The sequence below is a fragment of the Podarcis filfolensis genome (assembly GCF_964270895.1).
Source record: "Podarcis filfolensis genome assembly, chromosome: 7".
Lineage (NCBI taxonomy): Eukaryota > Metazoa > Chordata > Lepidosauria > Squamata > Lacertidae > Podarcis > Podarcis filfolensis.
Genome location: NC_139603.1, coordinates 47,274,924 through 47,293,998, shown reverse-complemented (window position 1 = coordinate 47,293,998; position 19,075 = coordinate 47,274,924).

Here is a 19,075-nt window from a genome sequence, read left to right as displayed (position 1 = left end):
TCGTCTGATATGTTCACCCACAACTTAACAGAAGTAATGTTTCCATTCCTGTGCAATTTGCCTACTGTCAAAAACTGTACTATTCATATTGCTGTCCACTGTGGTGAAATTACACAATTTAGGTAATTAATTACATAAATTAAGATGGGATTGTCTAATCCCCTTTTAAAGCCAACCAAGATAGTGGCTTCTTGTGGGAGCAAATTGAATAGTTTTCCTACATGTTGTGTGACAAAGTATTTTCTTTTGATTGTCCTGAATCTTTTAATAGTCATCTTCATTGGATGTCCACAAGTACTAGTGTTATGAGAGTGTTTCTTTCCAGGCTCTCCATGATAAACCTCTATCATGTTCCTCTTATTCGATTTAAACTAAAAAAAACACCCACAACGCCCAGTCTTCTTGTAGTGATCTGCAGACTCACCCTAGGCTCCTTTCTTCCCTTCCCGAGTTTGAGCTGCATATAAACGCTCCATCTGACTGAGGTTTTGGACCCTGCTTCCCTTCTCTGTGTTGCATACCTGACCACCCAGGCCCCCTCTGCCATCTGGATGAAAGATACTGAGACTCCAACTCTGAGTGGTTCAGTGTTTCAGTTCATTAGTTTTTGTTATTGAAATGGGAGTCTCATGGGAAGGTGATCTCATCATGTACTGAGTTTCACTTTTTGTAAAAGAGAGACAGAGAGAGAAGCATACCTCCAGGTTACTTATTTTTTTAAATAGAAAAATAGACTTAGACTCTGTGAGGCAGGAGATGGTACAAAACATGCACGCAAGGGTGGCCATTTGTACTTTTCAGAGTATAATCCTCTACTTGGAGGTGTCTTCTATTGGAAGGACTGTCCAGTCAAAGTCCAGTGTAAAGATGAAGGAAGAGCAGAGGCCTTGAGGCTGCACATCAACAACTAGCAACTGGACAGCAGACTGAACAGGCACATTGGTCACCCGATCAGAGTCTTCCTATGTTTTGTGAGATGAATTGCTTTTCTGTTAAATTTTAGCAACTATTTCTCAGTCTGCATTTATACATATAAATTAGCATATGCATACCCTCCAACATTTCTCCGATGAAAATAGGGGCATCCCGTTGCATAATGATGATTTTATTATTTATACCCCACACATCTTACTGGGTTGCCCCAGCCATTCTGGGCAGCTTCCAACATATAAAAAAACATATTAAGACACTGAACATTAAAAAAAACCTTCCCTATACAGGATTGCCTTCAGATGACTCGGGGTTGGATAACTCCATGCCCTCCAACATTTCTCCAATGAAAATAGAGACTTCCTAATGAAAAGTGGGACATTCCAGGATCAAATCAGAAACCGGGATGGCTTCTCTAAATCAGGGACGTCCCTAGAAAATAGGGACATTTGGAGGGTTTGCATATGCAGTTTTTTAAAATGCAAATCAATGCAAAGGGTTAAATTCCCCACTTCAGATGGGGGCAAAGGGTTCAATACCCTCTCCTGTCTCTGCTGCCCAGCCTGTCAGATCTTGATCCCCTCCCATGGCCACTGTTTTGTCAAAGTAAAAAGCAATCCCAGCTTGCTAATTAAGTGCCTAACATAATGTGTAGTTTGTCCCCTGGACAACACGCCTAGTAGTGGTTTCTGGTGGGAGACACTGCCTTTGCAGATTGCTTATTACTGCCTGGCTTTCTTGTGGGCCTGCTTGAATGAAAGTATGTCAGTGAATCTCTACCACACATCTGTCTGGATGTCACAGTGACTAATACAGCATTCTGTCATCCTCCAACATTAAGCATTGCATGGTAGTGATTACACTACCATGCAAGTGAAGTACCAGGCTGTGACATACCCCTCAACTGTCCCAATTTAAGCGGGACATCCTGTTTTGGGGGACCGTGCTCTTGCGCAAGTAACATGACTTGCACAGGAGCATGGCCCCAAAAGATGTGCATCCCAGTTTTACAGTGGGGCATGTTGGAGGACATGCTGTGGTCAGTGTAAGTAAAGCTTGTGATCAGCAGCTATTGTGTCAGTCACACATGCTTAGGTTTGGTTAATGAATCAGCTGACTCAGTAGAATATGGAAACATTTATGCCACGTGGCATGGTTCTATTTCAACATCTCAAATTTCCCTGGAAGACAAGATCACGCCATCTCACATGGAAACCCTCCACCTACTCATGGGTATATTTTGACTAATTGATGTTACTAAGTGAGGGCACCATGGCACTCTGCACATGTTTAAGGCACTTTATAGGTTGTCTGCAAATCCTGGAGAAAAGATGAGGTTTAGCAACTGGAGCCCTACCAACTCAACCCCCCCCACAACAACTGACAATTCAATCACTCAGCTATAAGCCTACCCCCCCTTTTTGCAACATTTTGAATATCCATGTTCAGTTGTGCAAGCCCATGAATCCCCCCCCAAAAAAATCTTATTTTCTTTATGAGTATTAACCAGATTACTGCAAAACAAAACAAAACCTCACTGCCTTATAATACACTGGCTATTGTAGTCTTACAGAAAATAAAGAAAAAACCAGCTTCCAAAAAATGAAGATTTTATGCAGTGCCATTTTACCAGCAGTGTGTCTGTCTTCATTTGCAATAGCAGATAAATAAATTCCTGGTAAAATCTGTATGACACTGCCCTTGAACATAGTCTCTGATGAGCAAGTTGATATAACATTAAATCCTTCTTCTTCTTCTTTAAATTCTAAGGCCGACTCCAAATGGGAGAATTGTGAAATAGATGGCTTTAAAAGGACAATATGACTTTAAGATGTACAAATACATAAAATCGCTGAGAATTATACACTTTAGGCATTTCATGGAGCCTGAGAGAATCAAGGAACATTTCAGGGAGATTACAGGGAACACAAGGGATTTTCCCCCCTTTAAAATTGTATAGACAGAGCTGACTTTGGGCACCTGCTGAATTACTATTAAAAATTAAATTACTAAGCCTAAACTAACTTGAAATTTCTATTTCCGACCCAGTTTGGAGGTAGTTCTGCAGGCAATGCCCAAGGAGTACTATGCCTTCCTGAAGGCAGCAATGTAGCTGAAGCACCTTGCTAATTGTTCAGTCCTCTCAATTTAATATTATCAATGGAAAATGCTAGGCCAGAATCATATTCAGTCTCTGATGAGCCTCTTTCCTTGACCAAGTTATCAGAGATCCAGATTGTTGCAAAGGTGAGCCTGGAATCTGAAATGGCAGATGAATCTGTGTTGCATTTAAAGAAGTTTCAGAGATAGTTCTGGGTTCTTTGTACCCCAGTTGGACCCACCCTACCCTGCGTGAGGTTTGGAATCCCAGATGTCACATGGAAAAGAGACATCTCCTGTTACGGGGCCATCAAGTAACACTATCTTGTTCCCCGAGACTGAAGCCGACTGTTGTTACTTTCAGTTGCTATTTGCTCTGAAAACAGTGGCTCCTGGATAACAAGGGGTGACATGACACAGACTGCAAATACCATATTGTGGCAGCTGGGAAGATAATGTGTGTTACCAGAGAATTCACAAAGGGGGAAAACTTTGAAACACTTTAAAAATGCAGGTGCACAAATTACTCATGCCAGGAGCAGCAGTGGCATTTTGTAATAAAATCGTATGTTTATTCGCCATCGTTGAAGGTGTGCACCTTACAGTTTCCAGAGAGAAGGTTGCACAATGCTGGATAGTTTGCCGAAGGATTTAATGCCTGTACAGAAAGGAAATGCAACTTATCAATTTATAGAGATATATTCCATCCTTCTCCTGCAGATGGAATGCTTGCTGATGCTTTGGGGAGTTTGGCAAATAGCAGAGGGCTCCTCCAGATGATCTGCTTATTGAGCATTCATCCTGCTTTGCTTGCACAACAAACAATGTAGAGGTTAGACTATGCCCAGTCTTTATCAAGCATTCATTTGGATTTGTTTGCAGGTTTGTTATTCAACAATGAGCCTTCGCCCTGACTTGCTTGTGCAGTATTTATACACCTTCCTGTTGATCATTTGTTCATCCTTCGCTTTTCAGTGCATTCCCCCATCACTTTCCTAACAGCAAAAGGTCTGTATCTTTGTTTTTAAAAGTGTAGACGTTGCACTAGGGCAACAAAGCACTTAAATCCAAGGAGGTGCGGAAACCATTTCTATATTTGATGGATTCCAATTGTTCTCTGTGTTCTTCGCTTATCTGAAAGTTCTGCGCCATGACAAGAAATCAGGGTTCTTAGTATTGTTGAAGGCTGTTATATCTTCCCTCCTGCAGATTTTAGCCAGTGCCAGCTTTCTGCCCGCTTTTTTGTGTTTGTTTTGGCTCTACTGAGGTTTGACTTGCTGACTGTTCTCATATGTATGTGGAAAATATACTGCAGGCTGGTTTTCTGTATGCTCCTATGTGAACTGTGGTAATTTGGGGAGGATGGCCTCCTGAAAGCTTCCATATGAATTTTTCTAATGCTGGAGGCACACTAGCTGTGTGCTCCTGTTGAGTATGTAGATTGAAAATGTCGAGCAAAAGATCTGAATATTTAAATCTCCCCTCCCCTCCTGCTTATAAAGTAGCACAACAATTACCTGAAGAAGAAAAGAAGATTATGATTTTAGCTTGATAGTGAATTGAGCGAGCTCTGGAAAAATATTAATCCCTCACATTTATTTCATGTAGAACTGGATTTGCTTTTGATACTGGAAAGGCAAAATAAGACCAGTGAGACAAGAACTCAGCCCGTATTGAGGGAGTTGAAAGTGGTATTCCATTTTTGTCCTTCATTGGTCAAACAATGCTTTCGAAAGTTGTCTGAAGGTATTGGATTAATCATAGGTTTACTGTGGTTTATTGTCTGCACATCACAATAAAACCATACTTAATGGTTTGCCATGAACACACTGGTCTGAATCACTTTGTTCCTCCCCATTGGTGTGTAGAGGAAACAAACCACAACCTCTGCCTTAGCACTGTGTCCAAACCAGACGTCGTGGTTTGTTTCTCTCTAAACAAACCATGAACCATAGTCAATGTTTGCTCTTGGCTTATTGATCATGATTTTTTTCAAGTGAAGCAAACAAAAATATTGGTTCAGACATAAAGCTGTAGCAAGTTTCTTTCTCCCACACAAAAGCAGGGAGGAGCAAAGCAACCCAGATTGGCACTCTTACTGTAAACTATTAACTATGGTTTGCCATGCTGTGTGAACTGAGCCATATAATACCCTGTCAGTGACTGATATTCTACATTGTTTATGTTTGATAATATGATCTGCATGATGTTTAATCCGTTTTCTGAGGTCTCTGCATCGGCCAAACCACATCACACACGAAGTTCTTGACATGTTGAGGGGAAGTGGAGACGGAACCATTTCTTCAGCAGGTGAATCAGAGTGTTGCTTGACGCATATTTAAACTGAGCAACAGGAACAATAAATGCCTGTACTGAATAATGTAAATACAAAATGCAACACTTGGCTCTCCAACTGCATTTCATTCAGTCAGCCACACTGGGGTGTGGTTCCCAACATTTATATATGTACCTCAAAAGAGTAGAATTATGTGAATCTATAACAAATCTATTCTGATTTGACACATAATTTGACAGAACGTTATAGCATGGTAGAATAATACAGGACAACAATGCCAATTCTTCAGCTGCCTACTGCACAGGGAACCATCTCTAATACATCATGCTGTAAGGTCACCAAGGTCAACTTTCTCATTAACCATATATATTCTCTGTGTAGTCCCGTAGTCATTATGCAAAATGGCAGCATATTAATTGCAATGACTTCTCATCTAAATGAATTTATTTCAAATCTCACTTAATTCAATATTAATTAAAATTAACAATTTGTGGCATCGAGCTATCATCTGGTGAAACAATTTTTTATACTCTTCTTTTTCAACTGATCAGGTCAAGCTGCATAATTTCCTCCTCTACAGCCCATGCCTATCCATGTACACACAGAAGGAAGTTCCACTGAATTCAATGGGACTAATGTCCAGGTAAGTGTTTTTAGGGCGCCACCCACAGAGCAGACAAAAGCAGGTACTTCCCCCGGCCCCACCATGGTACATGGGTAAATTATAGAATTCACTTCCGCAAGATGTGGATAACCATTCAGGTAGCTCGAGAAAGAGATTAGACAACCAGGATGCTTATGTGTACCAGTCACCATGAATCAATAGTCATTATGTTCTGCTTGTAGGCTTCTTATATGCATCTGGTTGGCCAATGTGAAGGGCAGGATACTGGACTAGGCAGACCTCTAGCCTGCTCCATCAGGAATATTCTTATATAAAGAGATAATGATTTCAGTTGGCCAACACAATGCAGTATAGGAATCATTGTACAGGACAATGGAAAAGAACGTTGACCCTTCAGTCCTGGCCTTTCTTTAGTTTTAGAAGAGAAATGACTCTGCATATGATCTAGAGGAAATTCAGGGAACGTTGCTATTAAAGCTATAGTATTACCTCTGGAAAAAGACTGGGGAAAAACAAAAATGGAAGGTTCTAGAGGAGGAAATTGGGATACCATCACAAATACAACAGGAAATGAACTACAACAGGAAATGAACAGAAATTTTTAAATAATCATATTTTCTTCTTTTATGTAAAAGGCTGGTGAAAAATCATAAGTTCCCCTTTTGTATTTTTTTTGCTAAGGTTTTCTTTTGCTTTCTTTGTGTTCTCATCTCTTTCCCTTTCCTCTATTTCTATTGTCGCTTTTCTTTTTCTGCTTTTCTACTTTGTTTTGTATCTTTTGTAGCTGCAATTTTACTGTATTGTGGGAAAATCTCAATAAAAAACTTAAAAATCTCAATAGAAAACCCTTCATTAGAGGGTTAAGGCGCTACATACACAAATAAAAAGACAGAACACAGACAGCAGACCTTATTTTCAGTAACCATTGGGTACCTCCACAAATGGACGACTTACAGGATCTGTACCAGCCACAAAGGGAGTCAAGCAAGGGTGTATTCTAGCCCCGGCACTGTTCAACTTATATATAAATGATATTGTCCAGTGTCTAACATCTCCAGAGTATCATACCCCTAAATTGGCCATAAAACCCATCTCAGTTCTATTATATGCAGATGATGCGGTTCTTCTATCCCAAACAAAAGTAGGCCTAAAAAGACTCACCAGAGCATTTTCAGGATATTGCCAGAGAGAACAGATAATTCACAGATGGCTGTGAATTACAAAAAAAACCAAAGTCATGGTTTTTTCAAGAAACTCTAGGGCCCATAGATGGCACATGGACAACCAGCTAATTGAAGAGGTCAGAGTTATCAAGTATCTTGGCGTTATTTTCCAGTCTTCGGGGTCATGGGGAGCACACCAGAAATGTGCAAAAGAAAAAGCGTCCTAAAGTGCCAAAATTCTGACACGCTTTTTCCACACAAAAGGTGGTAAACATATACCATCAGTCCTGGAAGTGTTCCAAGCTAAACCCCTAGCACAGTTATTATATGGCGCTCAGATTTGGACAGGCACTCGCCTTGGATCTACAGAAGCTGTCCAATCAAAGTTCTTAAGGCAAATTTTCTCTGTACCACCCTGTGTCCCAAACGCATCATTGCGCCTAATCTTCCCTTGGTAGAATTATGGATCTGGCGTAGGACACTTAACTATTGGCTTCTCCTAAACTCAAATCCCCCTGGTCTAATATCCCTAGTGCTGGAAAATTGTCATAAAAGCGCCTGGACTAAAATTGTCTATCAAAAAATTCACTCTTGTGGTTTATCACTTTGGGTTTTAGTAAAGCAAGAAGTCTAATTTGTCAGCGCCACCCTAAACGATATCGAGTGTCAGAACAACTTGGCCACAATAAGGAAATTTTGCCCATGGTGTGACTATTTTCCAACTTCCCATTTTGACTCTCTGGGTGTACTTGAGGGACGATTCCAACAGATTCCACACGAAAAACGCTTATGTCCCTGTGGAGATGGCAGTACTGAATTGGTGGTGCATGCCCTTCTGGCTTGCACTCTTTATAAAGACTTGAGGAATGAGATTATCACTCCTCTTTTATTGTCCATTCCGGGTCGCCCAACCACTGCCACAGTGTCCTTTCTTTTGGCAGATCAAGATGAGCAGGTGACAGCAAAGGTTGCAAGGTTTTTAGCTGGGGCAATCAGAATAAGATCTACTATTTGACTATTGATTCAAAACCCTAAAGTGTATTTTATATTATTAACTTTTTATTTCTATTCTTTGTATATCATATTGTTGTTTTATTGCTCTGGCTGACGGGTGACACAAATAAAGATTCATTCGTTCGTTCAACCATTGAGTACCTTCTTAAGTTTATGGTGAGCTTATCTCTGCAAGGAAATAAGCAAGGCAAGCCTTTGTACCATGTACATGGTGGCCAACTGGCCTCCTGTGTCATGTCATCAGTGAACATTTATTTTGTGCAAATTCTGCACCAAGGCCTACCTAGGGGTCTCTTTTCTATAACAGTCCTGGAATCTGGGGAGAAAACAAATTCTGAACATGTGCAAAGTTTATTCTCCTTAGCCCTGAGTAACTACAGATTTCTAGCCTCCCTGCCTCCTTAGAATATAAGAGCAAGTGGCTTCTGCACACATTCTTAGAGTTTTGAGTTAAGAATATATATATATATATATATATATATATATATATATATATATATATATATCTTTCCCCACCCAAGCCTGCTCTTGGTTTCCTCCTCCCTGCCTGAGGCAATTTTTCACAGAAACCACAGGGTTGCTTTTTCCGTTTTCTAGGTAACTGGGATGGGGCAAGAAGTCAAGAAACGGTGTAGATTGCATGCACAGCAGCTGCCAGAATGGACCGCTCTAGCTTCAGACATTTTTGAAGAGATGGGAGAGTGGAGAATGTGGGCTCTGGCCTGGGAGGCCTGGCGTTGGGGGTCCCCCACCTGCTCTTAATGACTAGTCTCCACTGCCAGTATTTATATTGTATGCTGAGGCTTTGGGAAGGAAAAGAGTGCAGGAGTTGTGGGGAGGGGAAGCTAACGCATGTAAAAGAAAACATTTTGCATCACTTTGTTTGCCTCAGATCATATAACCTATATGATTAACAAGTGCTTTTTTCCCCCAACACCATCAGTAAAGGCAGCACATGTGCAACTTCTGAAGTTTACTTGTGGTGCTGTCAAGACTGGGCCATGGGCACAAGTCAGAGGTAAGCCAGGAATGAGGAGTAGCCAGTAGGGAGGTTGGCAAATTCTGACAGAAATGGAAATGGGAGTGAAAACTACTGGTGTTTGCTTATTTGTCTGCTGCCCAGAATGGAAATCATAGAATCATAGAATGGTAGCATCAAAAGTGACCCCGAGGGTCACCTAGTCCAACCTCCTGAAATTCAGGAATCTCAACTAAAGCATCCATGACAGATGGCCACCCAATCTCTGCTTAAACACCTTCAGTGGAGGAAATTCCACCACCTTCTGAAGGAGTCTGTTCCTCTGCTCCACAACTCTTACTCTCAGAAAGTTCCTCCTGGTGATTAGTCGGAATCTCCTTTCTTGTAACTGAAGCCATTGGTTGGGGTCCTACCCTCCAGAGCAGGAGAAAACAAGCTTGTTCCATCTTCCCTGTGACAGCCCTTTAGATATTTGAAGATGGCTATTATATCTCCTCTCAGTCTCCTCTTCTCCAGCCTAAACATACCCAACTCTCTCGACCATTCCTCAATAAGGTTTGGTTTTACAGACCCTTGAGCATCTTGGTCGTTCTCTTCTGCACACGTTCCAGTTTGTCAATATCCTTCTTGAATTGTGGCGCCCAGAACTGGACACAGTACTCCAGGTGTGGTCTGGCCGAGGCAGAATACACCTGGAGTACCGCAATGACAATGTACTTTACATAATTAATTACATAAATTAGGTAAATTACATGATTTTTGCCAACAATATGAATAATGTAGGTTTTGGCAGAAGAAAAGCTGCAGTGGGATGGAAGCAGTGCTGCATGCAACAAATACAGAGCAGAAAAGTAAACAATGACTTCTTATATCACTGTTCAGTAGTCAAGACTGAATAGGGCCAAAGAAGGTCACACGACCAAAGAGGGAACTAGAACTGAGGATGGAAAAGTCAGGATTAAAGGACAAACCAGAATGCAGATTAGAGGAGTCAGCTAGGACTGCAGGATACAGGAACACATCACAGCTCAGGAAGGCCTCATTGCTTAAGAAACTTTTAACTGGAACAGAAAGCTCTCTTAGAGTGTTTCCCATCCAATAGCCAGTGTGGGTGGGCAGTGGCTAGCTGGGCAGCAGCAGTTAAGGGCCTGTGGATTCAACACTGCCTTCACCACACTGGGCAAACACACACTGACCCAAAAGCTCCCAGTTCAATTCCTGGCATCTCCTGATAAATGTCAACCTTAGGCTTCACCATTGCACCTCAGTGTGGTGTAGTGGTTAGAATGCTGAGCTGACACTTGGGAGAATGGGGTTCAAATCCTCACCCAGCCAGAAAGCCCACTGGGTGACTTTGGGCCCATCACTGTCTCTCAGTCTAACCTACCTCACAGAGTTGCTGTGAGGATAAAATGGGAAAAGGAGGGGCTCATGTCCACCATCTTGTGCTCCTTGGAGAAAAGGTGGGATAGAAATGCTAAACAAGCAAGCAAGCATGTTCAGCACGATGTGGGTGTAAAGGAGTTGCTCCCTAAAAACTGGATCAGGGGCAGTGCAGAGGTGTGGGTGTGTGGGTGTGTGCTGGCCAGAACAGAGCTAAGAAAAAAATGTGGTTGCCCCTGTGGAATTGGGATTGAAGGAAAGCATGCATATACCCTTTACCAAGAAATGTGAAATTAGATTCATTATTCCATGGAGCTGTATGTTTGCCTCTGTAAGCCTTACAGAGAGTGACGACCGTAGTCAACAGAAGATTTATTTTTGTATCCATATATGTTAGTTGTTTCATTTGTATTCTTTGTACCAAATCTTCTTGCTGAACTTCTGTAACCAAGGGGAAAATCCAGTACAAATTGAAGGTGTTTTACAACATGGCGCAGAGACTTAGAATTCATTAGTGTACTGGCTAAATCATACAGCTGCACAAGACATTATTAAAACATCTCCGACTGGAGGGAGAGTGGACACAAGACTTCAAGTTGGGGCGGGGAGGAGCCTAAATTTGCATTTTTCTTTTGAATCTTTCTGAGGCTCCCAAATATGTATTTCGTTTGTACGGCATAGCTGGCCTAGAACAACCACTTATTTCTGTGCATTTTTAATATAGGTTAGCTTTAATGAAACTATGTTGTGCCTTGATATCAGCCTAACATGTCCACAAAGCAGCATGGGCCTTGGCTTCACATCAATATTTCCCTGTCAGAGGTATACTGGAATAAAGGTATAAACTTAGAAGCCAACCCAGCAGCATGTTAATTATCAATGAATTCAAAGGGAATCTACCTTGAAGGAGGAGACTATTGCGCAGCCACAGCTCCCCTTGACGCCAATAGGAATGACACATGTGCATTTATGACACAGTAAGACCTTGGATTAGAACGGCAGGGTCTAGTCATAGACTAGCTAATTCGTGCGGTCGTAAGACAATAATGAGGCCTGAACATTGTGGGAACTTCCACCATCTCCAAAGTTCATAAAGCAATGTGACTTTGGGAAATATTCCAGCAAGGTACTCCCCCCCACCAGACTTAAGAAAATGAAACAAATCTTATAGCAGGGAGAGTCTTTCCTGGTGAATCAAATAGCTGTCTTAACTATGACTTCAGTATTAAACTTTAGAAACAAGCCAACTTCAGTAAGTGGATTCCCCACAGAGGAGTGACCTCAGCATGGGTGCCAACTTGAGTAAAATAAAATATTGGGGGAGGGGGTCCAGGTAAGCCCTGCCCCACATTATATTGGACAATGTGCATCAACTTGGGGGGGGGGCTTGCTTCCTCAAATATTCTATTGGGGGTGGGTGAAGGGACATTGGCCCCTAGGAGTTATGTCACCCTGGTAAAGCAAAGGAACTCTGAACCTTTGCAGTTATTATTCCCTCCTATAAGTCCCGGAACTGAAAAAAGTAGCCACAGCCCTGGCATAAATTATTCCCTGCCCATATTGCAGATCAAGGCCTGAGAGACTGACTGTGACTTGTCTATGGTCACTTATTATGTTCAGGGCTTACAGCTCACACATTTAGGCAAGCCAGCTTTCAGAATAATATGGAAAGATTATGCAGGCAGAAAAACAAACAGAATGGAGGCAAACCCTGTACAGCTGCAGTGTATCCTGCTTGACAACTCTCAGTTCAAAAATACTGAGGCAAAGGGTGTCAGCAGTGTACTAGCAAATGCCTATTTGCTTGAGCCCATTTGGTGACAGGTGACAGAACTGAGTGGAACCCACAGGGACAGGATGTGAATCAAAGTTGCCCATCACTGCCCTCAAAGTGCTTCTTTCCAAGAACAAGTGGGAAAACTCCAGCACAATCCCTCAACCGCCCTCCCTTGCGCTCAACAGTCTCAAAGCCGCTAATTTGTCTGAAGATTATAAAATTGTACATTTATCATAGTGATTAAGGACAAACATTTTTCTCCTTGAATCAATTTAATAATTGTCTGGATCAATTATCTGGGAGCAGAGCATCATTAAAATGCATTTGTTTTCGTCCACAACCATGAATCTGACTGTGTGTCTTGCTGCAAGGGTTCATATTGCATGGCATCAGATTGTACCTGTCATTAGGCAGCTGCAAATCACCTTGTATCTCCTAATGCAACATGACTGTCAAGCCAATACAATATTCTATAGTCTAATTTTTCAGTCAATTCCTTGTTTTTGCTCTCATAAGTATACCATCGTCTGGAGTCATAAACAGAACCCAGGTGCATTATGTTGGGCCCTGTTTAAAATGTGTAATGCCCACCAAGCAGGGAAGAGACTTACAACACAACTCTGTTTGTGTCAACTCAAAAATAAGTCCCACTGAGTTCACTAGAGCGTAATTCTAGGCAAATGTGTATAGTATTTCAGTCTGGGAAATTTCAGGGGGAAGTTATTCACAGAAGCTAACCAAATGAAGAGAGGGCTTTGGTTTAACTGTTTTGTGGTCAGATGCCTCCTTGCTTTCCCTTCACTCACAGATTTGCCGAGTGTAGCACAGCATCTAAGGCAGGCTTCTCCTGAGCATGAGAGGTGCGGCCGCTGAAGCTGCACAATAAGGCCTCCTCCCAACGATGCATTCTTCATGCACCTCCCAATCTTCAGCCTAGTCTCTGAGATATAGTAATGAAAGTTTGCTTTTCAAGTTCAGGACACCATTCTACATGTTATGCTCAAGGCAGATGCCCTGCACTAATGGCCAAGAGGAGCAAGCAAGGCCTATCAAACATTATACTTTACAAGTTGTTTTGTTTATCGTTCTGTTGCACAAATTATCTTTGCACCAGGGCAAGCTCAAAGCTAGGGGGCTGAGTGTTAAGTAAAAATTACAATAGGAGAGATGTTCTCAGCCAGCTGAAATCTCCCTCATGATAGTAGAAGCCTCATTCAGAGACCTTGAAACTCTGCAACTCCTACTAAATTGGTACACTTAAAGGTAAAGGTAAAGGTAAAGGTACCCCTGACCATTAGGTCCAGTCGTGACCGACTCTGGGGTTGCGGCGCTCATCTCGCTTTATTGGCCAAGGGAGCCGGCGTACAGCTTCCGGGTCATGTGGCCAGCATGACTAAGCCGCTTCTGGTCATGGTGAACCAGAGCAGTGCACGGAAACGCCGTTTACCTTCCCACTGGAGTGGTACCTATTTATCTACTTGCACTTTGACATGCTTTCGAACTGCTAGGTTGGCAGGAGAAATTGGTACACTTAAGTGCATTTTAACTCGGCATAGCTTGGTGTAGCCATGATAATATCCAAGCTCTGCAAAAGTGCCACCCTCGGGACCAGCTTTCGGGGCTATGCTTGGATATCACAAACATACACATCAGCCGTTCAAAATATGCTTGGATGTCACAAAGTGAAACAGCTATGTTGCATCAGGGTGGTTGGCTTGATTAGGCTACAAAACAATTACAGGAAGACTAATCTCATAGAAAATCAGAATAAAGCTCCTTCTCTGGTGTAGGCTAGCATTCCTGATCATGTCATATGTGTTTTCAAATGCAATGTAATGACTATCAAATGAGGTTTTATGCTGACTTCCATCTTAGTTCCAAGATCATCATATCTCTGCTTCCCAGTGACTCTTGCCCAAAGCAGTGTTCCCATACAGATAAGTGATATACTGTCTTCTTCACCTGTGGACTCTTGATGTTATTTCATGGCTTAATAAACAGCAGGAAATTGTTATTCCATCCGGAGACTAAGAACATCCTCTCCAAAACAAACCTCGGGTTTACCTAATTGAATAAGTGCACGCTTGTCTCTGTTGTCTATGTCAGGATGCAACTTCCTGAGCTGATGAAGTTGAACATAATAACAGATTTTTCTCCCTCCCATCATGACTGAAATTTATTTGGAAGGCAGAAAACAATTTGAAAAAGAGACAGGTCAGAGGCTTCAGGAAGTTCACCTTTGGATCCATATCTCATTCTTAATACCTGCATGTCTAAAAAGGATAGCCCTGCTCAAAACCCAAGTTCTTTGTATGCACTTCCTGTCCCTCCCCTCAGTCGCACATTACCTTATGAACTGCTCTCCCCCCCCCCTTTTTTACTGCCCCCCCAACAGTGATGATGTTCCTTTGGCTTGCATTCTGTCTTTTAAGACGTATGTCTGTTTTGGAACTCAGTGAAAAAGAGATACGAATTACAAATATTATGATGCATTAAGATGTGAGAAGACAATGGTTAAATAACAAAAGCTGAAGGTCTGAGCCTAGAAAAGAAATGCCACTGGAATTCCATCAGAAGGAAAGATAAATGAACAGAACTACAGTGACATCTGCTGGTCTCTTCGTTGGCAAGACAGGTCCTGGAAACTGACAGCATATGTGGTGAGAATAGAAGTTAAAAATATAGATATTCTTCATAAAATGTTATCAATGTGCAGCAACTATGATAATGAACTCTAAGCATAGGACAAAAACCCAGTCATATATTTCAGGAAGTTGTAGTATTACTCCTGCAATCTCATGTGTAAAGCAAGGTGAAAATACAAACCATTACATCATTCAGCTGAATCGCTGGGCATAAATGTTAAATGTGATCAGTAATTTGAGGTGGATTAATTTCCAAATGTCCCTATTAAGTCTTGTTAAATAAGTGCCGTTTCACCCAAATACCCAGAGCATGCTGCTTGAAAAACACTAGAAACACAAATTTGGATAACTCAGAACAATCTGCCACTTCTTAATGCATCTATAGAAGATGGCAAAAACCATAAAAGTATTCTGACCATGATTGGTCCTTAAGGATACTTAAGAATACTGTTATGCAGATATTTAAAGACTGTCGTGATCAGGGATTTGCCATTTAAGCATTAATGGCTTGTGCAAGTTTTTGTTGTTTTAACATAAACTGACAACCTCTACCTTCCCTGAAAATATTCAGTCTGGGTACTTTAATTTTGCTTTGGACCACAGCTACAATTTCCCTTTGCCTAGAGAAACTTTGTACTATATAATCTTTGATTTAGTCCTAAAAGTTAGGGCAACAATTATAACAATCCTAGGTCAGTTGGTTAAGGACACTGAATCTGCTGTCTTTAACACCATTTTCATAGGAGCAAGTTCCATTGTATTCAGCAGGGCTAACTCATACTCAATGGAATATACCATACTTGGTGTGTTTTTTAAAAAAATAGAACTGAAATATTAATTTATTTGGAATATTATTTTTACAAATTAAAGAAATTTATATCCAACTTGGAAAAAACTGACTATCACAGTACAGATGAAAGCTGGATACTACTTAATGAAGATGGTAGTTTCTCTTCACTAATTAATTAATTTAGAAATGTGTCACATAAACACACTGGCCACAATCCAGCACTCCACAGGGATCCTGTATCATGTATGGCGCTTTCCCTGCACTGAAGAGAATGTTGCAACCAAGAGCTCCATTTCAGAACGGGGTGGGATGGGTAAACACTGGGAGGCAAGATTCAAAGCAGTGTGTTTTAAGAACACATATTATGGTTATTTTCCTTCTTTAAAAAAAGCATTTAAAAACAAAAAATGGGTCACAGCAAAAACATACTCTTTAGAAAACAAAAACATTCAAAAACCACCCCTTAACACAAGTACAGTGGACACTCGGTTGCAAACGTGATCCATGCGGGATGCACGTTCACAACCCGCAGCGTTCGCAACCCGCAGCAGCACATCTGCACAGGTTGCGATTCGGCACTTCTGCGCATACGCAAAGTGTGATTCAGCTCTTCTGCACATGCACGACTGCCAAAACCCGGAAGTAACCCATTCCTGTACTTCTGGGTTTCGGCGGTCTGTAACCCAAAAAAGCGCAACCTGAAGGGGTTGTAACCCGAGGTATGACTGCACAGTGGTACCTAGGGTTAAGTACTTAATTCGTTCCGGAGGTCCGTTCTTAACCTGAAACTGTTCTTAACCTGAAGCACCACTTTAGCTAATGGGGGGCCTCCTGCTGCTGCCGCGCCGCCGGAGCACGATTTCTATTCTCATCCTGAAGCAAAGTTCTTAACCCGAGGTACTATTTCTGGGTTAGCAGAGTCTGTAACCTGAAGCATATGTAACTTGAAGCGTATGTAACCAGAGGTACCACTGTAATAAGGCTGCTAAAATGTTAAAATGAGCCTGACTATTTCTTCAGATTGCGGGAGTGATTTTTCAATATCTAGCATATGAGAGGACATAATAAAACAAGGTTAGCCTTGCACTCATACATATGCCGACTCAGAAATCAGCCTCATTTAGTTCAATGGGGCTCACGCCCAGGAAAGTCTGTATAGGACTGTTGCTTAACTATTCTTTTTCTCCTATTTTTGTTTTCCCTCCCATATCCTTTGCAAGATGGCCAGCCAAGTAATGTGCAACCTATTGGTGCTAAATACAGAGGTATTTTTCCCCTTCATGGATCACTGCCTTGCCGTGGCGAAGGGGCTTGAATAACTCAGAGAAGCTATGAACTATGCCGAGCAGGGCACCCAAGATGAACAGGTCATAGTGGAGAGTTTTGACCAAACGTGATCCACCTGGAGGAGGAACGGGCAAGCCACTCCAGTATCCCTGCCAAGAAAACTCCATGGACAAAGACAACTTTGACCAAACTGCGGGAGGCAGTGGAAGACAGGAGTGCCTGGTGTGCTCTGGTCCATGGGGTCACGAAGAGTCAGACACGACTAAACGACTAAACAACAGCACAGAGGTATGTGTTAATATCTGAACAGCATCACTCTGGTGTGGTTTGTTTTGTGCAGAAATTACTGGAGATACAGTGGTACCTCGGGTTAAGTACTTAATTTATTCCGGAGGTCCGTTCTTAACCTGAAACTGTTCTTAACCTGAAGCACCACTTTAATTAATGGGGCCTCCTGCTGTGGCCACACTGCCGTTGTGCGATTTCTGTTCTCATCCTGAAGCAAAGTTCTTAACCCGAGGTACTATTTCTGGGTTAGCGGAGTCTGTAACCTGAAGCGTATGTAACCCGAGGTACCACTGTAAGAAGTTCAAGCCAAGGACTGTGTGCCATAAGTTCCTGAAGAGACCACAATTGAGACTTGTATACATTTGATACAGCCATTGCAGATGTGCAGATGACAGCTTTGGTGAATTGGTGTTCAGTGCGGGAAACAAATCAGGCAATGTGTATCAGGTGAGGACATCTCCACCCCCTCTCTGGGGGTGTGCTCAACATAAGAAAGCATAAGAAAGTGTACCAGATAGGGATGGGAAGAATTGCTTTCATTCTCATTTTAATATGTACCAATTTTTTACCAATATGCAAACCAAACCACAGGTAGGGCTGCCATATATCCGGATTTTTCTGGACATTACCAGGATTTCAAATGCAGAACTGATGCCCAGGGGAATTTCAGAAAGGCGGCACTTTGTCCTGGATCTTAGGGAAGTCAATCAAAAAATTGTGGTTTTTTGACGCTTTTGTGAGAAAAGCTAAACAATTTTCGGGGTGTCCTGGTTTTAACTTTTTGAAATATGGCAGCCCTAACCATAGGTCACTATTGAAATTTGCACTGCTCCAAATTTTGGTCTCAGACCAAAAAATGTGTGCAAAAACTTGTGTATTAGTGCAAGCAAAAGTGTTTATAATTAGTGAACCTAAAATGCATTCTGTTTAGAGGCAAACTGCAAAAATGCATGTGCTAAGCAAAATTGTGTACAAAAAATTACATATAAAAGGAGAAACACACATGAAAATCATGCACACTTTAAAAAAAATCAAACATATGTGGAAATGGGGGGAAACCGATATTAAGGTGGGGAAAATGAAAAAAACAAGAGAAACCAAATTTGACAGATTCATTCATACCTATGAGGAGATGCATCCAAACATAGCCGCCAAATCCTAGGGGTAGAGGAGACTGCCCTGAAGGGTAGTTCAGCATTGTGACTTAATCTGTTCCTCTTTTGCCCACTAGTTTGTCATGGGCAAGCAATCTCATTGTTAATGTAAAGTGCTAAATAAATTGCTTAATGTGGATTGTTGATATTATTGGAATTTGATATTGCTCACTGACCTATTGGTATGTTTCACACTCTTTAAACTTTTGGTATGTTTTAAATTAACTGTATTCCTTCAAATGCCAATAGTACATGGTAGTGTGCTATTTGTTATGGCTATTGTGCTATTTTCCTTAAACTGACCTCTGTGAGTCACTTGGAACACAATGTATTTTTGCAAAATGTAGTATATTAGTAAGCCGACTATGACTGACAGTGGCTACGGTATAAAACCAAGAAAAGGCACTGCTTGATATCTCTGATTCCAGTCCCTCCTACTGAAGTTATCTGTGGGCACATCTGATGTCTTTTAGTTTGGACTAAAGCCACTGAATTAAGGTGATGTGCTGCGTACAGAAATACAGACTCTTTTCAGATGAATGCCACTAGCACTTTCACAGGGAACAGAGCTGATTAAACTCCTGTTTAAAATTTGCATCTCTGGGATAAATTAGTAACCCTGGGGTCCTAGAGGAGCCCCCTGG